Here is a 5,976-nt window from a genome sequence, read left to right on the forward strand (position 1 = left end):
ATAAAATGTTAGCCCACTCACACGGGTAATCGCCTCTATTTACTGTGTGATAAATAGAGATGCGACTGTTTTTAAGCTTATTATCTAGGTGATAATCGAGAGCTCAAGCTTAAAATACGTATGTCACCTTAACTGAGTGTTAAGATGAGGACATAATACTTACTATGTCCAAAAGTAAAATACCCCACATGTTTTACTTTATCTGTCTAAGATGCCAGATGTGAGTTCTGATGAATTTTGTAAATGAGTAGATACGTGAACTCAAGTTAGACATTGAGTATGTCTGGACTATCATCTGTACGGTATTGAAAGGTGTAGACATACGCTCCATAGGAAATGAGTTAATACCGTAATACGTATTTCATACTACGTATGCATGAGCCGACCAATAAGAGTGGCAAAAAGTTTTGATCTCAACTTTTATGACGTGTGAGACTCTTGAGGAAAAGAGTTCCTCAATTTTAGTGCCCTCATGACTTTTACTTATTCTCAAGGTTTCTATTTAGTGTTTGCTATCTTAGGATGTTGTCAATGGTCATGAGTTGATTCGATCTAATGGGACATTTCTAGAAAAGCAAGCTAAACTGAAATTGAGAGTTTGAAGGAAAGATGAAGATCGATTTTGGAGAATCACATTGTAATTTTTGTATTCAATGGTCGACCAATTATGATTGTCTTTGTGATAACTGTAATTATGAATATAATATATATATATCATGTTTGAAAGAGATTAAGAGAGATATAAATGTGATCGATCGATCTAGGGTACTGCATACTAAGTCTACTCGGAGTGTGATGCCCATTATGAGCTGCTATATATTCCTAACAGATGTATAGCAAGGAGCTCTCAAAGTATGCTGGTCGCACGGATTATTCACCGATATGAATGTTTAAAAGAGGTAAAGAGAATCCTGTTCGGCCCACCATGTTCGAGTGGGAGATGAAGGCTTTATTAGTATTGGGCTTAAGGCCCGTCCGCCCAAGTTGGGCCCAGAAAGCCCGGCCCACGGGAATAAGGCCCATGGAAAGAGAGAGGTATAAAAGGGAGGAGAGAGAGAGAGATTGCACCTGTTGGAAATAAACGTACGTACGCTTTTTCTCCCGCGCTCTCTCTCTCTTCAAAAGACAAAAAGAAGAACAGTAAGGCTCCGGCAATTTTTCTTCCCTTCATTGCTTCATCGGATCGAACAAGGACAGATTTTCTTCCTCTAACGGCATCGGTGTCTAATCTGTGGCTAAAAGGTACGCTCGAATCCGTGGTGTGCTTTAGGATCGGTGATACGTGTTGTTTTCCCGGGCTCGTCTTCCGCATCGATTTAGGGGTTCGATTCAGTGTCGAATCCGCGTTTTCGGGGATCCGTTATTCCCAACAGTCTTTTATTAAAAAAACAATCATTGTTTCTCTGTGTTTGATGGATAAGTAGTATTGATGGGAAGATTTGCAACATGAATAAGTGTTTTCGATGAATTTTGTAAAAGAAAATGATTTAATTATCACTAGTCATCCTATGTGGCACGCTGCCATATCAATAATGTTCAACGAAAATTATCCAAAAAATTTAAATTGAAAAAACTGTAAAATTTAGGAGTACATTAATTTTGGTATAATAAGTTCATAATTGATTGCTTGATATAATTTCAAATGAGATACCAAAATGATTGTTTTTAAAAATTCCAAGAGCGGAAGGAAAACAAGATATTTGAAAGGTTTCGGGCTTGAGTTTATATGGAAAATATAAAGCGGAATTAGTGAGGCCAATAAATCAAAGGAAAAATAATTTTTAAAAGAGAAAATTGTCGTTAAACAATTCTTTATGCCCGAAAAGACACACTTTCACATCACAAAAATAATGTTCATATCCATAATAAAAGCTTTACCTTGGATTTTATCCCCTTAAAAGAAAGGAGAGAAAGATCCCAACAACTCATGACAAGACTAAGGCAAAGATTTAGAATGGCAATTAGACAACACGATAGAAGCTAAAGTTAAAGAAAGAAGTACCATTCAAAAATGGAAGATGCTCCACCATTAAATAGAAAAACTGTTTTGGACACTTTCAGACACGTGATGTTTAAATGATACATACATTTAAAAGAATGAAAAGACTAAAAAAAAAATAAAAAATTGCACAGTCATCCTCTTTTTCTTTTCTCATTCCCTCCGAGCTTAAAATCATGAATTGAACTTATTTGCGGCTGAAAATTCGAGAATTATCATATTTATCTGAAGAACCACAAAAGCACAAATGACAACAGTTTTGAAATATCTTTGTTGACTTTCAACAATTTATATTAACTACCCTCTCAGATAAAACTAATAAGGAAGATTGATAGAAGCATCATATTTTCTTTCGAAGTGCTTTATTTTCACAATAAACATGCAATATTGAAAGGGTTTCCCGCATCATTGAATTATGGTATATCGATGGGTCATTTTTGCTTTTTTTTTTTTTTTTTTTTTTTTTGAGAAATGTATATACACATTGACCCTCTCTTCGTGTATTAATTTACACTTGAGGAGCAATACTCTCTCTCTCTTCCTCTCCACCCACTTTTTGAGATGAAGTTTTATCATAACATTACTCTATATGCATCGCATAACATTGTAAATATTGCTGCTTTCGTAGAAAGTGACAGATAGTCTACCTATGTCATTCCCATTCTAAATACTTGAGCTGCACGCCGATGAGTCCTTTGATATTTTTGCCTTTAGATTTATCGCCTTGTGTAATGCTATGAATGTAATAATCGAATTAAAGAAGCTACAAATAGAAAGGAGTAGATCTAACGCGCGTGCGTGAGAAATTAGGGTTTCCTACTCCCGAAATGGCCCTCATGCCATTTGATTAATATTCAAACCTACAAGTCTCTCTCGAGGCGTTGAAAGTCTCACCAAGAAGTCTTCACTTGAAGGACCACTCATCATCAGCTAGCCACTGTGGTTCAGCTTCCCTTTAAAATTTGGACTTAACAAACAGTTTCTTGGATTGAAGAACCGGTCAACTAAAACCAATGCCGAGAGTCAATCAGTTTCTCGGATTGAAGAATTTCCGGTCAACTTAAACCAAATCCGAGCAAGATCGATCGTGGGATTTCGGCCAAAGTTTGAACGAAACCAACCCATGAATACTCGCTTCTTGTCCAAGACTAAGGCCAAATAGCTCTCCCTCAACACATTTGAAGTTCGATCTCTTCCCTCAAGCGCCCTCTCTCTCTCTCTCTCTCAAACACGAAACACGCTTCTATTTTGTTTGAATTATTAAGTACATTATATTTATTTCTTAGCAAGGAAAAGAAAGTCCGCCGTATCTATGGAAAGGTCCAAGAGTTTGCCGGTCCAGCCCCCAACTTATTGAAACCTCATTACCATTCTCGATATTGACGGTGGAGGGATAAGAGGGCTTATCCCAGGAACAATTCTCGCCTTTTTAGGGTCTGTTTGTTAAAAAGCGTTTCTGTTCAAAGTAGCTTCTTCTTCTTCTTTGGTGAGGCTTCGGCGCTGGCCCTTGCCCAGCCACCTCCTTCTCCTCCTTCTACTCCTCCTCCTTCTCCTCCTCCTTCTCCTCCTCCTTCTTCTCCTTTTTCTTCTTCTTCGAGGCTTCGACGCTGGCCCTTGCCCAGCCAGTCATTGGCCACCGGCGACTGGCCACAAAGAGGAAGAAGGAGAGAAAAGAAAAAGGAGAAAAGAGAAAGGAGAAAAGAGAAGCAAAAAAGAAAAATATAATAAAAGTATTAAAAAATTAAAAGAAACAACAAAATTATATAATTTTACTAAACGCATTTTTTCCCGACAATAAAAACTTTGTACAGTTACCAAGACGTTCTTACTAAAAAATTGTTCCCGCGAACAGGAAAAAAAAAAAAAAACTATTTCTGTTCAAGAATTATTCTCCGGAACAAAAATGTTACCAAACGCACTTTTAGAGTCTGAGCTTTAGGTTGTTATTAATCAGTTTGTTATCTTTTTAATTCATGAAGAACAAGTTTCAGTGAAGTACCAGGTTTTATCCATGCATGCCCGTTCCAACTTCTGATGACTTTGTGGACTTGTGCAGAAACTAGATGGTGAAGACGCAAGACTTACCGATTATTTCGATGTCATTGCCGGAACAAGCACATGTGGTCTCGTCACTGCCATGTTAACTAGCCCCGGCGAAAACAATCGTCCCCTATTTGCTGCCAAAGATATTTTGAATTTCTACCTTAATAATTGCCCTAAAATCTTCCCTCAAGACAGGTTAGCCAATTTAACTCATCATTTCTGTAGGCCATATCGGCAGTTCCTCAAAGGGCTGTATGCTAACATAATATCTCTTTTATAATTGAAAACCACAGTTGCCCATTTGCTCCTGCTACGAACATGGTTAAGGCGGTGACTGAACCGAAATATGATGGAAAATACCTTCATAAGCTCGTCAAAGAGAAACTTGGAAGCACAAGATTGCACCAAACATTGACGAATGTGGTGATCCCAACATTCGACATCAAGTGTCTTCGGCCAACCATCTTTTCTAGATACGAGGTTCGTCCTTTTTTCAGTAATTGGAATATAATCCATTCTTTCTTTTGATATAATCCAAATAATAATATACAGAAAAATCACTGAACATGATGCTTTTGTGGGGTGATTGATCGTGACCAGGTGAAGAAAAAGCCAAGCATAAATGCCTTGCTCTCAGACACATGCATTCGAACCTCTGCAGCACCAACTTATCTCCCAGCTCATCATTTTGAAACCCAGGACTCCACACGAAAAGTGAGAGAATTCAACCTCATAGATGGTGGCATGGCTGCAAATAATCCGGTATGAAGAAAACTGTTTCGTAACAGACCTGACCTGACAAAGGGTAATTCTATTATTTCTAACTCTACAATGTTCATGGTACAGACATTGGTAGCAATGGGAGAAGTGACGAAGGAGATCATGGGAGGAAGCTCAGATTTCTTCCCTATAAAGCCAATGGAGTATAGAAGGCTTCTTGTGATATCGCTGGGGACCGGTTCAGCAAAAGTTGAAGGGAAGTATAATGCAAGTGAAGCAGCCAAATGAGGAGTCCTGGGCTGGTTGTGCGGCAACGGTGGGAGCCCATTGGTCGATGTGTTCATGCAAGCGAGCGCAGATATGGTCGGCTCCCACCTCTTCGCGGTCTTCCAAGCCCAACATCTTTAGGCCAACTACCTCCGGATTCAGGTATTTATATACACACACACACAATATCAGCCATATTCATTTCAAAACAAGCCTTGAAGTGATCATTAACTAATTTGCGTGCTAGCTTAATTCGGCAAGCTAATCCCAGGCTTTAAACGAAATTTGCAGGATGACACGTTAAGTGGTGCGGTAGCTTCAGTGGATATCGCAACAAAGAAAAATTTGAACGACTTAGTCAGAACCGGTGAAGCGTTGTTGAAGAAGCCAGTTTCAAGTGCGAACTTGGAGACTAGCGGATACAAAGCCTGTAATCCAGAGACTAATGGAGAGGCTCTTAAAAGGTATGGAACTGTAATTTCTGATGTCGTTAAGAAGTTTGATGGTCATGTGCATAGCTCGGGTTACTAAATGCAATTGCTTCTTTTCTCTTAGGTTTGCGAAACTAATCTCAAATGAGAGACACCGTCTTGCGAGGTCACCTCATGGACATAATTACACAAATTAGGAACAATCGTAGCCACCGAATGCTACTAATTGTACAAAGAACATACTGAAGTTCGTGAAGATTGATTCCTAGGGGACAAGTCATTCATTCTTTGATTATTTTCATATTTTCCATTCTTCCTCAATAAATTCCAAGCGCCAAATTGCTGCGTTGGATGTAACCTTTTAGTCTAATTCTTCCTAATTATTGTTTTGTATATATTGCTAGTCTGAGCATGTAAAACACGATTGAATTTTCAATAACAGTCTCAATTACCTTACCCTGTGGTTGGATATGCTGCGAGAAACAAGTGAACGAGCAATAATAAGAAATTAAAAAT

At 38.4% G+C, this 5,976-nt stretch overlaps 1 pseudogene; it reads left to right on the top strand.

Moving 5' to 3' along the window:
- Window positions 1-3,311: 3,311 nt before the first annotated feature.
- On the top strand, window positions 3,312-5,657 carry LOC104451086 (annotated as a pseudogene).
- Window positions 5,658-5,976: the final 319 nt, after the last annotated feature.

The sequence above is a fragment of the Eucalyptus grandis genome, chromosome 6 (assembly GCF_016545825.1).
Source record: "Eucalyptus grandis isolate ANBG69807.140 chromosome 6, ASM1654582v1, whole genome shotgun sequence".
Lineage (NCBI taxonomy): Eukaryota > Viridiplantae > Streptophyta > Magnoliopsida > Myrtales > Myrtaceae > Eucalyptus > Eucalyptus grandis.